Source organism: Zonotrichia albicollis, chromosome 2, assembly GCF_047830755.1.
Source record: "Zonotrichia albicollis isolate bZonAlb1 chromosome 2, bZonAlb1.hap1, whole genome shotgun sequence".
NCBI classification, from domain to species: Eukaryota; Metazoa; Chordata; class Aves; order Passeriformes; family Passerellidae; genus Zonotrichia; species Zonotrichia albicollis.
The window spans coordinates 84,725,772-84,748,317 of record NC_133820.1 but is presented as its reverse complement, the minus strand read 5'-3'; the positions used below and the strand labels follow the sequence as shown (position 1 = coordinate 84,748,317).

Below are 22,546 nucleotides of genomic sequence, written 5' to 3'. Positions count from 1 at the left end.
AGGGGAAGCCGTCACTCTGTCAGCCGAACCTCTGGTTTCACCCAGCGCCAGTACCCGGGACTGACGCTGTCTTGACTGTGGTGGTTGCTCGAAATTCTATTTTTAAGTAATTGACCGAATAAATCGGTGTTAATTTTTTTATACATTTGGCTATTGATTTGATCATTTATAACATCTGTATGTGCCAAGAGTTTGGGGTAGTAGATTAAAATCAGCAAAGTTGAAGATAGTGTTTGCAATAACCAAGTAAATTAAAACTGTAGAAGCCATGCAATATGAGAAAATACAATGTTTAGAAAAGACCATTTGATATTGTTTTATGTGAATTGTATTATCTGTATATGCCAAGAGTTGGGTGGTGTCAGGGTGGGGGTGGGTTTGCAAGGGCAGCATCTGTGAGGAGGGGCCATGTGTGCCCTTCCAGCCAGCCCCACAGATCCACTGCAGGGCAAGGCTGAGCCCCGCAGTCAGGGTGCTGCCACCTTCGTGGAAATGTATTCAAGAAAAAGCAAAGTGCTGTTTGTCTGGTACAGTGAGAAGAAAGAGTGCGAGGAACAAGCCTACAGACACCCAAGTCAGGGAAGAATGAGGGGAAGGAGATGCTCCACTTCACCTCCTGGAAGACAGCCATGGAAGGGTTGGCATTGGCATGTAGCCTGTGGCGAAGACCTCACCACTGCAGCCTGTGGAGGACTCCATGTAGGAGCAGGTGGATGTTCGTGAGGGAAGTGCAGTCAGTGGAGAGGAGGCGGGTAATATGTATGAATGTGTTAAGATGGTTCACTGCTACTAGGGTTTATGGGGAATAGTTCCTATTTTCAGTGGCTAAAGGGAAGTGTTGTCTGGTAATGAATTTTCCCTTCTGAGATTTTATTTGCACTTGCATCTTGGTGTTGTGTTTCAGCAGCTCAGCACAGGTAGCCAATTAGGATATATTTATACAGTTACTGCATATCAGTAAATCCATGACAGCAGCCTATGGATCCTGAATGATTAATACTTTAGACAGATAACCTACATAGTGCAACATAACGGGTGCATCTGCTCCGCACAACATCTCTGTGCCTTGACAGTTATGCCACATCACTGCCACACGTCTTTTTCACTGGGTGATAGTTTTGACATCTGTGTTACAAAAGATGTTCAGCAAAAGGAAAAAAAAAAAAAAAAGGCATAGAATTTTCAGTCAGATAAAGCCACCAGAACAATAGGCAGGGTTTTAACTGCTGCCTGTGAAACCAAGCAAGACCAAACACTATGTAAGGCTCTAGTGAAATGTGACAGTCTGGGGTTGCACTGTGAGAAATGCAAGTTTCTGATGTTCAGCAGACTATAAATAAATCTATTGAGAAGGCAAAATCCTCACACACAATCTTTTAAATTTTTAATTTTTTAAGTTTTTTTCCCCCTTACTACTAAACTCTCTCTGCTCTGGTGAGTATGTGGGAAATGAACTATGCAGCTCATCTCAGAAAGGCCTACATAAGCCCTTGATCCTTACTCCTGCTACTCCGTCTCTTTCAATATTTTCTGCTACACTACCAAGAATCCTACATGGAAAAATTGTTGCATTGAGAGCTTTAATTTAAATTAATAAAACCACCTGTCATAAAAATAACCAACCAGAGGAGCAGGAAAAAAACTCCTTAAACAACAGAAAGGTATTCTTATATTCTAGTACTAAGGAAAAAAAAGATGTTTCCATTAGATCACCACAGAGTGTTCTCCCATAAGGCATATTCTTATTATCCATTATTTCACTACATCTATAAATATACATAGTTTTAAATTAAAGATTGCCAGGAATAAGTACATGGACCACAGGGCAGTTTCTTTTCCTTCAGTTGTCTTGCAGTTCTTAAATTGATTTTTGTTCACATAAACCCAGAAAAAATATTTGGGTGGCTTATTCCTAATACATTTTATCCTCAAACAGAAGGCATGAGGAAATTGTGAATAACTGAAATGATGATTTAAAATAGAAGCTGTTACATAAACACAAATGTTAGCACTGCTATTACTGTACCAGTGATAAAGACAACCTGAAGCCAAGGTATGGAACCTTGAGTGCAATTTCATTACATTCATCTGAGGTATTTTTAAGTTCTTGGTGAGCTCACAATCCACAAAAATAAGGCAGTGAAGTAGAGGATGTAGAAGAAAAAAAACCCACAGACTCAAATGTTAAATTATTTAGTAATATAAAATTTATTTTAATGAACAGACCTGCAAATTAGTTTTCTAGCAAGGAAAAGTTTTGAACTTTAAAGAGAACATATTTTCATTGCATTCTACATAAAATTTTAATGCACTATTTAAATTACTTTTTTCTGTTTCTTCCTAAGCATCTTGAAAAATTTCCAGCACGAAATTAGGTCATGTGATGTCTGCTAACAAATTCTCTTTTTTAAATGCTGTGATTAAAAATAATTGGAGATTTATAATGTACATACTTGATAATTTTTTCTATAAACAGCTTAAACTGTCTTCTTGTGTGCAAAATGGCAGCATGGGTTTAGGCCTTGAAAGTTGAAAGGAAAGAAAACTGTCACAGGGCAGGGTGTAGCAGGTGGTAGGTTGTGGTGTAATTTGTCCTTTTGTATCTGGTGGTTCAGGGGCAAAGAGGTTTGGGCTTTGTTATGGTTTTGTTTTCTTTTATTTGTTGTTGTTGTTTTTTGTTGGTTTTTTGGTTATTTTTTTGTTTTGGTTTTTTGGGTTCATTTTTGGTTGGTTGGTTTTTTCCTTCAATTAAAAAATCTTTCTGATGCTTTTTAAAAGGCTAAAGGATTAAAGTCTAGTATTGTAAATTTTGTCCAATGGCACATACATAAAAATCCTGATAGCTGAGCTACTAAAGGGAGTCATTGTACTCTATTGTTTCTCATCAATACCTCACTTCCCTAAAAAATTTCCTTGTCATCTCCTGAGTTTTAACAGTGGAAGGTTAGTAAGGAAAAAGCTTGAATCTGTTCTCTCTGGGCTCAATTAACTCTATCAAGTTAACAGAGCAAGGAACAGCACTTTACACTGACAGGACTGTCTGAAATGGACTGTGCTCTAGGGTCACAAGTCATCTCCTATTCAATTCTTGTTCTATAAAGAAGTCTTTTCAACTTTTCATAGAGCTGCTTATGCATTGCTGTCGTGTGTTCACTTTGTGATAGGGACCAGAAATCAAATTAAGAGAAGCCAGGTCTCTCATATTCTTCTTTATCTGGTTCTTGCACACATGCTAGCAGGCTATGATTAAAAGAGACTCTCCAGGTTCCCTCCCGTAATGGCATTCACAACTGGATGAGGCACTAGCAGGAGACTTACATGCGTGGTCAAATTTATGCATAAAATTATCCTATTACTTTTTTTATTTGATGCTGTGTTATGAGAAACTGCAAACCTTTTCCGACTAATTTTGTTCACACCATTGAGTTCTGTAAAAATCCATCACTTCCCTCCTCAAATATATTCTCTCCAAACCAAAAATTTATAAAAATTTCCTCACATGAAAGTTGTTTCATAGTTTTGAATGGCTATCCTTTTATGCACTTGCCCGTATTCTGCAGTTTCCAAAATTTAGGGGTTTTTTCCCTTTTTTTTTTTAACCAGCGGAACAGAAACCTGGATTTAGAATGACAGGTGGTTTTTTTTCCTTTTGATCTCAGTTTCTTTCCTACTAATTAACTGGTCCTCAAGATTTTTTCTGTAGAAAAAAACAGTATTTTCATTTCTATTGGTGTGCTTGTCATTTGAAAGAGCACACAATAAATAATTGTCAGAAAAGACAGTTCTGAATCTGCAAAAGTTTCAAAGTGATTTTATGTATTGTGAGAAAAGAAGATCATCCAACTGCAAAAATTTTGAAAATAATTTATTAAAGGAGACTTCTCCTTAAAGAGGTAATAGTGATTTTATTTTAAAAAATGTTATATTTGAAAATGAATTTTTTTTTTGTTCCTCATGATACACCTGTGAATATAGAAATAAATCATTATCAGGTACTATTGATATACTTGTTATCTATTGATAACAAATGATATCAAAATTCTAATATATGGAAAAATGTATCTGAAAAGGAAATGCATATTGATACGGATTTCAGCACCCAGTAAAAGACCCATGGGAGTTTTGCCTTTGGTTTCTGCAGGGACAGGATTTTCCCCACAAGCTTTTATTAATACAGCTATAGTTCTGCTTGAGGGCATGGAATGTTTTATTCACATATATTTCTGTAGATTGGTTCTAGTCCTTAGATCACTTCATGCAGAGTGCTTAATAGTTTGCTGTGATGGTTTTCTTATCATGTCCTGAATTAGCTGTACTTGTTTCATAGAAGTTAATGACATAAAATTAAAGTGTTAAGAAATTGGTTACCATTATTAATAATGTAGCACAGTAACTGGTGATATACTATTGATACAGATGCAAGACATTTCAGTGCTAGATATGTCAGCCAATATTTTTCAGTGAACAACCTAACTTCTTTATGCTTTTGGTGATTATCTAAAAAAAGGGCAGAAGGACTGTTAAAAGTTATGAAATACAGCTCTCTAGAATTCTAAGTCTCTTGAGGATTTTTGACCTTGAAAGGATTAAACAAAACCTAAATCAGGCATCTGTACATAAGAAAAACCTCTCATAAGACTGATATCTGCTGGCATATTTCCACTTGTGCTTCATGTAGTAGTGTAGAAGGATCAACATTAACCGAAATATTCACTGGAAAACACATAAATTAAAAAGAATCGTCAATTTCAGATTTTAACACATTTTTGGAAGTCTTTGATTTGCTGTATAAATATTTCGTATTCTCTGTACTCTTTAATAAGAACGCTACGACATTGGAGTCTGATTCAGGATTCTTGATTTCTATTTTTAGCTCTGATGCTCCAAGACTAACCTTGGACAATTCATCTCATACTCCTAAAATTTTTTTTTTACTTTTAACTCTTTATTCTCCTAGCCTTTTTAGGTAATAGCCAATTGATTCAGGACAGAAATTGTACCTTACTATTGAAAGTAAAATATCTGGATTTGCAGGTATTCAGACTGCTTATAATGTGTAGGCTATCATACACCTAAGTATTACAACTCTGTACTGCTTTCTCTAAATTTATTCCTTTACATGATATTTGGTGCTTTAGAATTACAAATTTTCTTTTGTGAGGTGACTTTTCATTAAACAATTTAAGTGCTTTATTGGAAGTTGGAAATTTAAAATTGTTTATCCAGAATAAAGCTACCAAAAATTTATCCATAATAAAGATACCAGATCTGTCTCTCATTTATTATTTGGTGTGTTTCATATTTTCAGTACCAATTCAAAGTGGAAACATGTCAAAATTTGGTTAATCCCCACTAAAAAGCAACATAGGTGAGTTAGCACTCTTTGTTCTTCAGATGACACTGTGACATAAATGTCACACTGCAAATCTTCAGAAACTGAGATAATGTTGAACTAAGAAGAAACCTACCAGAAAACGTTTGGCTTGTTCTATGATGTAAAGTTGAAAGTTCTTGGGAGGTATTTAGTTAGAAAGGTCTCTCAGACCTAAATAAAACACACAGGGAAAAAATCTGTTGCAACACTGTGATCTTTATAGATTGACTTACCACATAAGAATCAAGAAGTAGATCAGATTTCATAACAGCTCCAAGTAGATGGGGTAGGGTGAAGTGCATAAGCTTCTTATTCAAGAATTGTAGGCTTGCGGCTGGAAGCATGGCCCATAAATAACTGCAGTAACAAATAATAGCAAATAACATCTGTGGTTACACTAACTCAGGAAAAAAAAATTACAAGGGCCATCAATCTTCATGCTTTAGGGCATGAGCTGATCACCAGCTGACATCCACAAGCAATCTCTCTTGTGGTGTTTTATTATGCAGTAAAGTAGATTACGAGGTTTTGTGATTTTGGAGAAGGAGCAAGCATTGAGCATGGCTACTGATAAGGTACAGGACTACAAAGACCATTGCTCCAATGCAAGATTAAAAGCCTTTTAAAAAATGTTGCAGCTTGCTTGTAAATTTAAGAATGATCAAATGTTAGGTTATCCAGTGAGACTAATTAACTAATCACTCTGTGAGAATTTTTTTTAAATGAAAATTCAAGGCAAACATTAAAGAAGAAAATATTTAGCAACACTTGAATTTAAATCATACAAGAGACATTTAGGACACTAGGTAAATATCTGGTAATTAAATAGATCATTAAAAGTCATTCTTCCTTTGTCAACAATCCCAAATTGTTCCTTTGTCAACAATCCCTTCTCTCCTTCCTTGAGAAAAGTCTGAATTATGTATGTTCTCTCACTCAAATTAGAAATTCACATTCACATGAAAGTCACATGAAAACACAGAATGGGTGAATTTTCTTTATATGATAGAAATTGAAACTTGTTATCCTATCCACTACATGATTTGGGAAAAAGTAAGAAAAAAAAAAAAGGATATGTATTGGTTCTTTATTTGTTTTATGTTATTGGCTTTTTTAGACTTGTTTCTATAGCTTAAAAGTTCTAATAACTTCAATGTATTGTTTACATGGGTATAGAAAATGTATTTCCAGAGGTCAAGCTTTATTGCTACCATTGGAAAGATACAGGGTTCCTAAAAGTTTGAGTAAAAAAAGGTTAAGACTTGCATAATGTTAAGTAGCTTTTCACAGCAGTATTTTGAACATGATTACCTAGGGTGATTTTCACAGAAGATAAAATTTTGAGTTTATTTTGAGAAGGAGAAAAAAGAATCAGTGTAATAGAGCAGAAGTTAGAGATTACAAGAGACTGAATATGAAGTCTCTGGCGGCACTCTAATAGGCAATTGATGAAACAAAACTAAATATTAGCATGTAATATGGTTGGAACAGCATGCAAATAAAAGACCCAACATAATGATTAAAATATAAGATTAGGTACTACATAAAATATGAATCTTTAAAGATACATAATGCCTTTAAATAGCTGAAGAAGGACTACAAGAAAGCTGGAGAAATAATATTTACCAGGGCATATATTAAAAGGACAAGGGGTAATGGCTTTAAACCTAAAGAGGTTAGATATTACAAGAAAATTCTTTACTGTGAGGATGGGGAAACACTGGCAGAGGTTTCTCAGAGAACTTGTAGATGTCCCAGACCTGGAAGTGTTCAAGGCCAGGTTGGAACTAGATATTTTTAAGGTCTCTTCCAACCCAAAGTATTCTAAGACTCCATTAATTTAATTATGAATAATTTGGATTTAAAGCCCTTTAGTCTATTAATTATCTCTGCTCTATGTCATAGACAAAATTTGTAGTGTAAGTTTCCCGTGGTTAATTTGATTTTTATTGATGTAAGATTCACATAGTTAAGATCTGAGTGAGACTTTGTTATATACAGGTAAGAGGAGGAGTACACGTAAACTTTTCTAACAAAAAAGTAGGTCAGCATAGGAAATGTTCCAAAAATCTAGTATTTCAATAGAAACCCTGAATATCATAAAAGAGAAACTGTAAATTATTTTAGAAGACAACTGAATAATGGCATCAAGCACACTTAAAACCCTAGAGTTAGATTTATTTTTTATCTCTAAAAAATAGACAAGATAAAGTAGATGGCCAGCTTATTTTAGCTGCTTGTATTTGTCTCTCCATTCAATTCAACCCTCATGGGTCCAGAGGAAGAGAATAAACAGAAAAACTTAATTATATGCCCCAGTGAGAATTAAATAACTACAGAAGACTGGGAAGGATTTTCTGTTCTTCTTTTTTATTATTACTTTTTAATATTAGGATAAAGAACATTGTGACTTTTGGGAGAATACTTAATAAAGAAAAGTTTTTGCTATTGTTATAAACAAGTAAACTATGTATGTTCATGAATGCATCTGGGCACTGGGGCCAGGTGGCAACAAGCAGTGAGAATCAGTCATAGAAAGTAAGTCTCCAGAGCTGGGTGTCTATGCAGAATTCCTCTTGGAATGCTTCCTAGAAAATTTTACTGCCTAAGGGGTGTCCAGACTCCTGTGTGAGACTGCTAGTTGGCACATGCTAAAATCACCCCGGGGAATTTTCTAGCACTTTGCTAGTATAAAATATTGTGTTCTGATGCTTGGGAATGTCTCCAAATACTGTTTAATTTACCTTTAAAGACACAGCTTCTAGGAAGAAATTGTCCCAAAGATGTCTTCTATGTTGGGAGCTGCATATTCAAATTTTCTCTTGCTCAGTCAATTCCATGCATTTTTGGCCCCATTTGCTTTGAAGTCTTGTTGTTGCACAGTAAGACAGTGGGAAGAATGAAAGAGAACTTCCTGTAAACTGTGATGTGTCTTGTTACTTAACTTCCAGTGAGTGAGGCACTGGAAGAGCTTGTCCAGGAAAGTTGTGGATGCCCCTTCCCTGGAAGTTTTCAAGGAGAGCTGGATGGATCTCTGAGCAACTTAGTGTAGTTGATGATGTTCCTGCCCAAAGCAGCGGGGATTCGACCTGGACAATCTTCAGGGTTCCTTTCCCACCCAAACCATTCTGTGATTCTGTGAACTTTCTTTTCTTGGCAAAACAGAGTTCCCTCAGGATAAGGTAGAACTAAACTACACATTTTCCTCATTTGTGATGAATAAAATAAACAGAGGTTTGTGGAAGAGGAAGTTCCTTTTGCTTTACAGCTATCATCACCGGAAAATCAGGCATTCTGAGTCCTTACATGCAAAGAATGCCTCTGAATCAACCACTTGTTGATAAAGCTATTTATTTAATGTTATCTCTTGGGTAGCTACTGGCCATCTCTAAGCTGCTAACATTTATCACCTGAGGTCATTGGTTTATTGTATGCTAGTTACCTGTGCAGTCAAAAGAAAAAAGATTTATCTCATTTAGCTGGTTTGAAAAATCCTGTGGAGACCTATGTTTCTCTCCTTTGGCTATAGCCAGTGTTCCTTACTTAGGATGTTTGGATCCTCTGTTACATAAAGGAGAAGTTAGTGTATAAAGCACAGATACTGAAGCTTATCTTCTACTTAATCTCTTGGAAACAGAGAGAATTCCACTGAGAAAGGAAACACATTTTATGGTGTACAATGCACAGTAAAGGTTCATCCTACTTCAGAAATGTCACTGTATTTTCCTTCTGCCCTAAAAAAAGAGGAGCCCTTTAGGGTGCTTTATCTGTTTCACAAATACTAATTTTCAAGCAGATGAACCAGTTGAATAAGCAATGTCCTCTGAAGCCTTTATTAGTTTTATATCTTTGCATAAAACATATTTGTATATGTCATACAATACTAATTCCAATAGTGGTATTTACTAATTAGAATGTTATTGTTAGCTTCCAAGAAATTAGGGAGGAAGGGGAGAGCTTTTCTAAAATGTACAGCAGTAGAAGTAGTGCTTCTTTTCTAAAACCCAACTGTCACCAAGCCAATTTTTGTTAAAAAGATCTGTAGGAGGTTTTACTAGCCTCTGAAGCATGTGTGTTAACAGCTTTTTTAAAAAAAAACATGTAGCCATTGTACGATGCATGAAGCTAGAGGAAAATCATCATGCCCAAATAACCAGGAAATAACCCCTTTCTAAGAAGTAACTCCAAAGGGTGCCATTTGCTATTAAAAGCAGCAAAATACAGAATAGAAGTCAAACAAAACATATTCCCAAGAGAGAAATATTTCATGCTTCAGAATGCAGCAATTGCAGCCAAAGAGATTTAAAGCATTTCAAAACAGATTTATGTTCATGCTTAGAAGCAAATGCTTTCAGAATGGCAATGATTACTGATGCAAATGATTTTCTTACTGAGTATTTCAGCCTGAGACATGCAATTCTGGTAGTTGGGATATCTTTCTAATCTACTCTGGAAAACCACTGGCAGAACAAAGTGTAAAAGTCATACTCTTAGGATTTTTTTAATGCAAAAAATGGTCCAGTATTTCAATTCTTCTTTATTACTTATTCAAAGTTTTATTTAAATGCAAAAGACTAGGACCCTGGCTAAATCAATTCCTATGGACATTGCTGAGATCCAAATATTTCAAATATTTAAATGGGTGCTTTGCTCTACAGTGGATTAGAAATTAAATCTTTCTATACTAGTAAAATGATTCTACTGTTCAAAACAGATCTATTTAGAAAACCTCTTCCATTTCTGTATGTAGTCTCAATAACATGGCTTGGTCATATTAATACTTCAGAACACACACAGAAATACCAATAGGTTTTCGTATCTGCTAATAAATACAGCTGTATTGCCTTTCAGCTTTTTTTTTGCTGCCATACCCTTATGCTCCCAGGCAGCCCTTCCTTCTGTTGTCTGCTTCCTTTCAACTATGAAGTGCTCAAATATAGAAAAAAAATAGTTATTTATAGACAGTAAAAATTCTAAAATATTTAAAAACGTGGGGTTTTATACATAGAACAACTAGTTTTACTATATATGCTTGTAAAAGGACATATAGGTGAATATCTTATATGCATCTATACACATCTATAAAGCTTTAGAAGTTGAGTAAAAATAGCCATAAAAATAGGTGCAAAGTAGATGAAACACCATGTAACAGGAACTAACTGAATAAGTAATTAAAGTTTAATTGTGAAGAGACACTGATTAAACAAAAGTGAAAGGCAACCTTGGGTTCTTCCACTTTACCAGGCTGTAGAGAAAGCCCTGAAATGTCTGCAGTTGTGAGCAGATGCTTCAAAAAATAGGGGCATCAAATTCTGGGTGGTGTGTGGATAAGTGGCTTATAGGGTTTCGTTTCCAATGGTTACAATGGCCTTGTAGGAATCCCTAGTGTAAATCCCATCATATGTAAGGAATAGTCTTGTCCTTTGAGTCGGATTTGGAGGCCCCTGCATCCACCCCAACAGAATGATCATGCAGTACAATTGGGACAGACTTTTGTTTGCACAGTGACACACAAGTAACTCTTAAAAAATGGAAAACCAGAACAAAATGCAGCTTCAGAAAAAGTGTGCATAGCAACAAAAATAAAAAGACTCAAACGAGATCCCAAAAACTTTGGGATCAACCCATATACTGCATCAACCAGAAAAATCAGTCAAGGGGCTAATGAATCATAATATGGATTTTGAGGTACGTATGACAGAGAGAAGATAAGTAGTACTGGAATAACTTCATTTCCCAGTGGTTGAGGAGGATTTTACAGGTGCCTTGAGGATCACAGTGGGGAGCAGGCTGGTGCTGTGTCATTTCAGAGTATTCTCTCTACTGCAAAAGCAGTGAGACAGGTTTTGGGATCCAGACTGTAGTCCCATTCTTTTGAAGACCACATCTACTGCAGAAATCAAAAGCAGATAAGAAACAGCAATGGGTGTGTATCAGAGCTGAAAAACCATGGTTATTGCCCAGTAGAGAGGAGAAGCTGGCAGTCTGCCAGTACTAAAAGAGCTACCTCTATCAGCAGCACCTACACTACTGTCCTGTAGCAATTGAGCTGTGAAACCTTGTTTGGAGTTTGGTTGACATGTTCTTATAGGACTTTTTTAATAGGACTTCAAAAAGAAAATACTTAACAGACTTAATAAGACCATGTAATAGTAGTTCATGGAATCATAGAATCATAGAACGACTTGAGTTGGAGGGGATTTTAAAGATCATCTAGTTCCAATTCCCCAAAGTAGTTTGTGATTCTTTTCCTGAAGGCAGAAAAGTGATGAACATGAGTATGACAAAAACCTGTAAGGTCATGATTAGCATTGTTGTTTTCTCAGATAAATAAATGTAAAACATCAAATAAAGGTGCCAGTTTCAAAACAAAAGGAGACATCTCTTTATGACATCTTTAAAGCTGTAAGAATCCATGGCACAAGTTATTAAGTATTTTATAAGTACAGAGACTTATCAGAATATTCAAAAGTGTTACAGAAGAGAAGTGATTAAAAACTTTTTAATGATAAAGTCATGTCTTTGAACTTAGAAAGTGTCAAATTGACATAGTAATGTAGACTGAGATGATATGCTGGAAAACTAACACACTGAATTACTACCAAAATATTAATAAAAATAAATCTCCTTTAACACCAACGTAGTATTAAGAAGCCGGCATTCTTTATTTGGCTGGATGGATGAGGGGATATCTCCTCTAAAATACCACGCATGCTAAATACAGAAAAAACTCCAATTCATAAACTGTATTTTATATGTATATTCATTTATTTTCCTGTAATAGACACACGTATGATAATAATTTCCCCAAAATAATTTACACACATTTCCTCTTCTTTGTGTATGCATTCTGATGTCCTGAGCATCTGTTTGGTGGTCCCTGGTGGTCAGCAACTCCTGAAGTCATAGTTAACCACCAGGTGAACTGGTGAAAAACTTTGCATATCTGGGCTGGTTACTCTTCAGTTCTTGCTCAATGAGTTTAATTTCCAGCTGGTGCTAAACCACCACAAAATGAAACAAAAAGAACCCAAATGAAGCAAAAATCCCACCCTAATTTTAATTAGGCAATAAGGATAATTTTATTTTAAGCTGCAAAACTTGTTATAAAAGGACTCAAGTTAATGAAAAGCTAGCAGCCCTTTACCCCATCCTTACTTCCAACCAGACAATTTATCAACCTCTGTACAACTTTCTTAAATTGAATTTTTTCTCTCTACTGCCTCTGAAACTGTCACACTTGCCTGTCACACAGCCATGATCCACTTGCCAATGTCTTAGTCTTGACATAACTGTAAATTCCTGGGAATATCTCATAATCCTATGCTATATCTAATATTTTACAGTCTCCTGGAAAAACAAGATTTTTCATAGAAAGTTCAATACACACTCATTGACAAAAATGTTCCATATGATCCAATCACTTCAACTGTTAATAAAATTTAGGAAAAAAATATCATTTACAGCTCCAAATAATGAAAACAACTGAATTACAAAATAATAATAAAAGCAAACATTTTAAATTGTTGGGGATTTTTTCCTGAACACTGAAATTTTCTACAGAATAATATTGTTGAATGGTTAAACTTCCTACATTTTTTTTGTTTCTACTCATAAGTACCAATCCTTACTCAGAAAATCTTAAATGAAAGTTAGTACTTGGATAAATGAAAGAAGGGAAGAAAGTCTACAAAGAAATTATCAGTGGAATTAAACACCACTGCCTTTTAAAAGAATTTAGAAGATTTCTATTAATTTTTGCTACCATAAACTAGATATATTGAAAGTCTGGAGTTCTCTAATGATACTTAAATGAAAAAATGAAACAAAACAAAGCAAAATAAAAGTCTTTTTCTTCCTATCCATATAACATGCTGTGGAAGTCCATCCGGAAATCCTTCAGTTTTTGCCTCACAATTGTCATGAGAAAAGGACCACCGAAGGGTTAAAAACTGTTGAGCCAGTTGGAAAAGAAAGCCTCATGCGTATTTAGTGCGTTTACAGATGGTGTCTGCAGAACATGCCATGCTGTACTCGAAGGGGCATGCTGCCCTGTTCTGAACAATGGAACTGGACTTTCTTCCATACTTCAGGCCTGGCTGGACTGAACTCTGGGGTGGCTTCCCCCCCCCCGCTCCAAGAGAAGACCCCTCTTGCCTGTCTTCAACCACCGCGACAGACCAACTGAAATGCGAACCCCCACATCAAAGAACCAAGAACCCCTCTGGCACCCTATTGGCACCCCCATGGCACCCCCCGGCAACCTCCTTCCAGAGACTGGGACTGTACCCCCTCCCAACTCAGGGAAGGGGGAGAACCTGCCCAGAGTAGACGTACCTGGGAGCATTCGGCCATGAAAACAATGGACTTTTCCCCTCCATGGAAACATAATTGCGGCCACCCTTCCCCCAACCAAGAACAGTATATCTGGGGTTCGGTTCGACTGCCTCTCGGAGTCTCCCCAAGACGTGTACCAGCGAGCATCGGCGGCGGGACCCCGAAGGCATCACGTCTTGGTAGCTATACCCCATTCCCTGACCTTCTTTCCTTCCTTTTTCCTTATTCTATCCCTCTCTTCCCCGGATCCTCTAACCAATGCATATTTAGCTGTAGTTATTATCAATAAATTCCATCTTGTTGATTTGCTACTGCAAACCCCTGTGCCTTTGTTGGTTATTTTTTCACCCAAAAATCATTCGTCACCCGTTCATGTCGGGCGGACCTTCACACATGCAAAAGAGAAAATTATTTCATTACATGATAGAATATGATACTGATAAGACAACATAAAAAAAAAAAGGCTGTTATAACTGTTTTGTAAAATGGTTTAAACTTCAAGACTTTTAGTAAAAGTGGGAAGACTTATATTTTGTAAGTCTCCTACATTTTGCAGCCAGGAAAAGAAAGTATCAGCACTTACACGGTAATGATGAGGCTGCTAAGGGAATACTGTAATTACAGAGACACTTTGAATAGAACTTTTTTGAGTAAGATTTGTTTGTAATTTAAATAATAGATACAGCTAAAAAATGTTATTATCAGATGTTCAGGTCATGTTTAAAAGAGCTGTAACTGATTCACATTAAATGATCATTGCCTCAAAAGACATACAGAAAATACAGGGTGAGTTCCTTACAACTAAGACAAAATTTATTATTTTAAAGTGAAGTAAATATAGGAAAGGAAATAGAGTTCCAGTATTCAGTAAATTGAAGCCTGTCTATATTAGGTAGCTAGTTCAAGAGGGAAGGAGGTAGGTAGAAACCAAATAATGTCTTAAACTGATCCATAAATAACATTCAATAGTTATATTTTAGAACCAAATTAAGACAAAGTATAAAAAAGAAAACAGGGAAAATAAATTTATTATTCTGGTGCAGAACTGAGGCAATTATGTTTTGTTCCAGACGCATTTTTATAGGAGAAAGATAGAAGAATTACTTTCTGGTTATTGTCCTTCAACAAAATTGATTCACCCTCCAACTGCCTTCTTATGATGGCCTTAATCCACAAAGCAAGGCCTCTCAAACACCAAAATACAATGCAATTTATACTCCCTTTGAGGGACCTCAGACTCCCCCAAAAGGGTTATATACCAACTTCAGAATGCTGATGAAGTCCATACAAATATCCTGAGCACTAAGTGAAAGACACAAAATTATCTCCAGAACTGTGTAGACCTCATCTATCCATAAAGTTTCACTGTTAAATCATCTTCTGGATATGTTCTATTCTCCTCAAAGATTTTGCAAAAAATTATTGAGCAGGACATCCCAGAACTAACTGTGCCAGGTGATCTCATGAGGAGGGATCATTTTCTACCATTCTCTACTTTGAAAGCATGGACACAGAGAGGGCAGTAATTTCCATGCCATGGAAATATGGATTTTCCTAGTAACCTTCCTTTAAATACATAACCCTCCACAGCCTTCCTGTCCACGTCTTTGGTTTGCTGATTTAGTCTGGTTGTCATCATCATCTTTGCTTTGTAAGACATGCATTATTTTGGTACAACTATTCAGTGCAATCTTGAGCTATATTTCTTATTCATTATTAATTTAATTTGCAAACAGAAGCTTAGGAAGCTCACATTTCTATAGGAAAAAGAGGTGAATGTGGCTTTGTAGGGTCTTCTGAAGAAAGTTTACTTTGCATCTTTGCTTCATTACATGAAGGAATTTTTATCTTCATCTCCCATTGTTTCCCCATGTTCGTGATAGTGGTGTTTGATACTGTTAGGCTTTTAGCTGTTGCAAACCAAATTTGCAGCTCACTCTGAGTGAAAACAGCCAAAGCATGACATGCATGCCTGTTTAAAGCTAAACAGATTACTATGGCTACAGTTTTATTTAACAGGTACACTGATGTTACTTTTGCTACAGAAGTTAATTTTGTATGCTGTGCTAATTTTATATTATATGTAGGCTGTTTGGGTTCTTGGCTGAATTGAGGAATTCCTGATTATGGAGCTATTGATAGTGGTGATGTGTGGACAGGAAAGCTTAGCTACATACATAGACACAGCTCAGCTCTCACAGTGAAATCACCTATCACCTCCAGGGCTAAACTCTCTGGAAAGTGTTAATTACCCTGTCCTGTATTTCACCCTGTAGGCATTCATTAGCTGCTCTTCTTACTTAGACCATGGCAGGTGGAGGCAAAGGTTCCTGTGGATGGTATAATTCAAAGAGTTGCAAAATAATATCCACCTTTTTTAGCTCTGCAGAAGAAGCAGAACCATATCTGATTTTTACTTACTTATTTTCCAGACATCATATTAAGGGAATGTGGAAATTCACTTCCCAACTTTTCTCAGTTTCTTCCTTTAACATTCTTTCTCTTTCACAGTCAGTCTCTTTTTTGGCAACTTTTAGCATGTACCAAGATACTACAGAAACAGATTATACAGTATTTGAGAGTGAAAAACAATCATTTATTGTCTACTATACACAGCATATTGCTAAGATTACCAGACTACTACAGTGATCAATAGTATCTTCATCATGCAGTTGCATAGGGAAAAGTGAGCTTTGCTGCATTTTGTAGTAGGAAGACCCTCAATATTGCTGAGTTGGTGTCTTCTACTTGATCTCCTGTACTGGGGAAGGATGGCGAGAAAAGGATCTTGATGTCAGTATTATTACCCTTGAATCTTTTTGGAGCTGGTAACTCTCACCATTTTATCAGGTACCCTGTTGTCTGTGTTTTTACTTTTCTCATTTTTTTGTGGTTTGAAAGCACAGATTTTCTCAGACCTTAGCAACAATTTTCTCAGTAAAATTGACCCAAGGTTACACAGCTGCTTTGAATTAAAGTAGGCCTTGAATTAGAGACAGCTGAATTGGGTTGAATATGGGGCTACTTCAAAATGAACTGAGTTGGCTTTTCAGAATAATGGCAACACTGAGCCTCCAAATTAGGCAATAATTCATTTACCTAAATATGAGGACATAATTTTCTATGAGATGTCCTGTTTTCTGTCCTATGCCCAGGCATATCCACCTGGTTTCTTGAAAATCTTCAACTAACAAAAATAATATAGAAAAATAGAAAAAGCTTGATTTTCCCCTAATTAATTCTTTAGAGTACTGTGCAAACTTTTTTCACATTAAGAGTAGATACATATCTTTAAAGTGTTTCCAAAAGAGTTGATTCAGCCTCATTGATTTGTTTAGGTCTGCTTACTCAAATTTTGCAGCCTTACACTCTGAAGTAATTTTCACTTTACTTAAATTCTGCAAAAAGTTTTTTTTTGAATGTTATAAAAAATGCTGTCAGTTTCCTTATGCTGTAATTGGATGTCACTTCCTTTTAATATCTTTGTTTACTGGAAGTATGAAACACGGTGGCAGCTTCTGCTGATAGAGTAGAAAAGTACTGAATCTGAAGGATAACACTCACTGAAACAAACACCTGCAATCTGAAAAAATCCCCACCTGTCCCTGTTACTTTCCATGTCAAGTGCATGAGCTGCAAAAACCTATCTTTTGTCTGCTCAGTTGTGGAAAAGGAAGCGACAAGTGTAGCATTTTACAGCTCGTAACAGTGTCAGAAGCCAAGTCAGTAAAGAGGAAAATACAGAGAGGAAAAAAATCCCTCACAATGCGCACTTCATTGAAGAGAAATAAGAAATAACAAGAAAACATCTCTGCATTGACAGCAAATACATGAAAATATCAACAGAAGAAAATATAAATATGTAAAGCTAAAACAGAAAACGATTCATAAAAGAACATGGTTTCACTGGGTGACGTGTACAAGAAAAACATAGAGACACCTAGAAAAAGAAATGTTTCTGGGAACTAGGGAAAAGTTTAGGAAAATTAAAGTCAGTCGAAGTTTAGATTAAGAGCTAGACAGAGATGGGGGAAGGGATATATGCTGAAATACTTCTGTCTTTAGCTGACTGAAAAAAAACCAAACAAACCCAGCATTCCCAGCATTCACATATGCTTCATTATTCTGAATGTCAGTTCTTCTGGGTATGGATTATCAAGATTTAAATAAAATTTTCTGTGTTGTATTGAAATCTTAGTCTTAAAGATTTTTCTTTTATTTCTGTGCTTTTGCAGAAATTCTTGAAATATTGTGCCCAAAACACAAAAAGGAACCTAGGTCCTGAGGATCAATGGAGGTGTTTCTGTCCATTTTAACAGCCTTTGAAACCCTTCTAAATTAAAATTTCTACACCGGTACAAAGGTACATAGATGATAAAATCATTGAAAAAAACCAAAACACCAATTTAAAAAATTAGTTTTCTTGAAAGAAGATTTCTGGTATTGAAACAATATCAGCAATTCAGTCTCTGATCCTTTTCACCCCAAAAAAATCTTTTACATGGTATGACCTTTGCTACTATTTTATACAAAGAATTTCAGCCTGTATTAGATTTAATAATTGGTTTTGAAGAAATGGTTCATCTAACATATTATGCTTATCTGTGATGACATTCATAGACCTGGAATCTCTAGCCTCCAGATAAGTATAAGGATTTGAAGCTGATCTGAGATTGTATAAAATGTAAGTATTAAAGAGATAGGGTAAGAGGTAACATGAAGAAATGTGTTTCTGCATATCAAGTCAGTAAAAATACAAAATTATTTTTAAAAATGCCCTTGACATCTTATCTTTCAGGAAGCTAGTGCTTGGGAATTTCTACTTTGCTGCAGAATGACATGTATTTTCAGATTTATCAAAAGAAGAGAAACAACAGGGAACCCAGTTACTGATTATTAGTAAAGATAATGAGATTATTTCATTTGATTTGCTGAGAATGTTAATGATCAGATAAGCAAAATATACTGGCAGCTAGATGCAAGAGCAAGATTTTCTTCACTGAATATAGAGAGCTATTTTGCCATAGTAATATTCTAACGAATGAGAACCATCATCAATTATATAAAAAATAATCCCCTCTCTAATCAAATGGTACATATTCTAGTAATATTCAGAAAGACAAGACTTAGGATCCTCTTCCAAGAGAAGATACATGTATTTGAGTTTCTTCATATATTCTGAAATATTTGAATCATGTTTCTCAAGTTTGCTTGCATAAGAAATTCTTCTAGGAAAAAATAAGTATAAATTTATGCTAATAACAATTCAATGAGTAAATTCTTATGACTTCTGTTATTTAAAAGCTTTGAAAGGCTAGAAGAGAAAAATCATTTTGAATTTCTGCCATTTAATAAGTCTACTTCTAGTAATCAAGTTACCTACCAAATAGAAACCCTGCAATTTATAGAAGTGTTGTTTTTTTAAACTTAGGCATCACAATGAAATCATAAAATGAAAAAGGAAAATAACTGTTATATTCTCTCTTTTGTATGGCAGAAAATATATTTATTCACTATTTAATGAAATAAAAATTAAAAAATAACATTGCAGCAAATTAAATGTTATGGCTTTTAGGTGAGTCTTTGTAGGCTCAAGAAGTAAAAGGCAACCAGATAGAAATTTGAAAAAAAAAATGTTGTTCTTGTAATAAAGTTTTGCTCCTTTCTGTTGGGAAGGAATGGTTATATCGAGTGTGAGATTTAAATTAAAACTGCACTGGGGTGTGACATATCACAATAAGGTATTGTTAGATTTGTATGTCTCTTGTATGGGTTCTGAGTGGAAGACAAGAACTGTGCCACTGGCTGTATGACCAGAAAAAGGAACTTGTAGGCCGCATTCCATGATGATGAATAGAGAATGAATTTCAGGGTTTGCCTTGAACCAAGATTGAACAACCTCCTTTCAATGAAAGAAGGGGGAGGGGCAAGACAGACAGACCAGGAAAGTGAAATTAAGTAATTTCTGGCTCTAATCCTGTTGAGTCAATGGAAATTTCCATCTGACTTAGTTAATTCATGGTTCAGCCTTTAACAGGAGACCCAAAGAATTCTCAAGCTCATTCATCCAAGCTGCCTATTTATAAAGTAATGGTTTTTTGTACGTGTAATCGAACCTGAGTATTTCCTATTGCTCCATTGTTACTCTTTCCACCTAAAAGCACAATGCCGAGGTAGACTGCACTGTCTTTTACTGACCCACAAAAATAAGAATAAAATGTTTTTAATGTAGCAAAATTGGTTTGATTTGTAAAGTCTTTGAGTTTGTTTTTTTTCAAAAATATTTCCTTGAACATATTAGGAAAGGGGGAAAGCTTACAAATGACATCAGGAAACAGATGGGAAGGGAAGAACACAACATATTGCTATTGTTCTGTTATATGAATCAGGCTAGGAGGGATTATGTCAGCTGTTAGTTCATTTAAGGAAATTGTAAAGAATTTAATTCTCGAGTGCTTCTGAGAAAAACAGCAGTTTGGGGAATCAGCCACCTACAGCATGTGCTTAACACAGTGGTAAGCATGTATTATGTACAGCTCCTTTGTACTCAATGGCAGAGGATATGAGTCTTTTCTAGCCCTTAGCTGTAGACCCAGTCCTTTCACTGAAATGGTGGAGAATTATGACATCAGGAGCAGTGGAACTCCCTAGATCACATTAAGACAGTAGCTTTGCACATATGCTCACATAAAAAGAAAGAGCAATGCACAACAACAAAAACAGCTATCCAGTTCCAATGCAGAAATAATATCAGACATTGGGCTTTGAAAAAATGAAAACAGTAAGAAAAACTCCTTCCCTAGTCCTCAAGCCATTTGCCATGTGTTTTAAACTACCCTAGACAAGGAGACAATATGAAAAATACTGTCAGGTGTGCAGCAAACCTGTAAGAACTTTTGACATGTGGGACCACTGCCAGAAAGGTATAGCCTTTTTAAATTGTAGAAGGCACGATTTGCAAAATGAAGATATTTAAGTGTGAAAGGCAATTGAAATTAGGTTCCTAAAAGATTAGGTCTGTTATTGAACAAGACATTAAACATCATTCATGTGGAATGTGCAGAATTACCTTGAGAAAAGCAAATCACAGACAACTTGCTGTCAAACTCCAGTTTCTGACTTGCAGCTTCCATGGGAAGGCTCCTGCAACAAGACAGAAGAGAGGAGGGAGCTGGTGCTCAGTAATGTCTCACTCTCAGAATGAAAGCAGAGTTCTGAATTCCCACTAAGGTGCTTCAGCTTCCAAACTTCAGAGTCATGTTTCATGCAGTGGTGTTTAACATGCCAGCACTCAGCAAGCTGGTTGTTTTGAATACTAATTTGAGTTCCTGTATTTGGTGCAGAGTTATATCTAGGCACCTAGATCAGCACTGTATATTGAGTTTTGAATACCAACATTTTGGATGTTGCAGCCCTAAACATCACGATGTGGTCTGTTGAATCTCCCACTGAACCATTTTTCTCTAGGGAATAGAGAGAAATAGGAGATTAGGTATTTAAAAGAGTACTAGAGTATGTAAGTCACATATTGGTAAATCTGTGCTTAAGTAATGCCAATCTTTGGTATATATAAAATATATTAGGATCAAACATCAGAATGCCTTATATATATTACAGTTCTTCTATGCATACTTTGATCTTGTTTAAACATTCAGGATCTGCTTCATAAAAAGCCATCTTCAAATTGCGTTACCATGCTTATAACACCATCAAAAGCAGGCCTGTTATATTTTTACATGGCTTGTTTCACAGTAGAAACACATTTGAAAATATTGCCATTGTCATAACTTATATATAACATATCCTAAAAAAAGCTCCACCAACCCTGTTATTATTATTTCCAGATGAAAAGTAAGCATAAGTACATAATTCTCTCTTCCATAGTATTTTAAAGGATTTTAAAGGACAGGTAATTGTAACCCCTGTTAGAGTGTTACAGATACTTCTATTAAGATCCTTAAATATATATAGTTTTATCCATAAGCATTATTTTGGTCAAAAGAATTTTTGTAGTTTCAAACTACATAACTACATACAATGAGGTATAATGACTATAAAAATATTTTATGATGTTTAGTATTGTATTTGCTAATGAAAATCTTAACTGTAATTTTAGTTATTTTCTGTCTATCACTTAGGTAAAAAACAATCAGCACCAAACATGGTGAGTTACTGTAAGATTAACCTCCCAAGCTCATCTGTACAGTTGCACTTCCTGTTCTCAGCTATGGCAGACTCTAGTGTTTAACTTAGCATTAAAATAAAAACCTACTTCTTTCATCCTACTTGACATATTATCATGATTTAATCTGACAGGTAGCTAAACACTACATTGTTAGTCATTTACTCTCCTCCCCAGTGGGATGGGGGACAGAATTATGGAGAAAAAAGGAAAGATTTGGGGGAAGAGATAAAGGTGTATTAAAAGGACTGAATCTGAAGAGGAAAGAATAACATTAATATTGATAGATAAAATAAAATATCCAGAACGATGCACAGCGCAATTGCTCACCACACACCTAATGGTGCTCAGTCAGTTCTCAAGCAGCAACCCCTAGTCAGCTTTCTCCCCAGGTTATGTACTAAGAACAACACCTCTTAATATAGAATATCCCTTTGGTCAGTGGGGATCAGCTGTTCTGGCTCTGTCACCTTCCAGCTTCTGGTAGTCCCAAGGCTGTTCTCTGGTGGAGTGGTGTGGAGAGAAGAAAAGGTCTTGGTTTAATGTAAGCACCACTTAACAAAAACTAAAACATTAGTGTGTTATCAACACTATACTCATCTTCAGTCTAAAACTCAGCATCTTGCTTTACTAGGAAGAAAACTAACTCTATT

General features: G+C 35.7%; 1 long non-coding RNA gene across 2 annotated transcripts in view; it reads right to left on the bottom strand.

The window, feature by feature from the left end:
- Positions 1-22,546, bottom strand: part of LOC113459343 (uncharacterized) — a 131,940-nt gene that overhangs the window by 42,743 nt on the left and 66,651 nt on the right. For both annotated transcript variants that reach the window (XR_003380493.2, XR_012579275.1), the window contains 3 exons: positions 22,231-22,395; positions 20,781-20,854; positions 5,608-5,731 (listed from right to left, as the gene is read on the bottom strand). This is a non-coding gene — a long non-coding RNA (uncharacterized LOC113459343). The remainder of the gene's footprint in view (positions 1-5,607; positions 5,732-20,780; positions 20,855-22,230; positions 22,396-22,546) is intronic.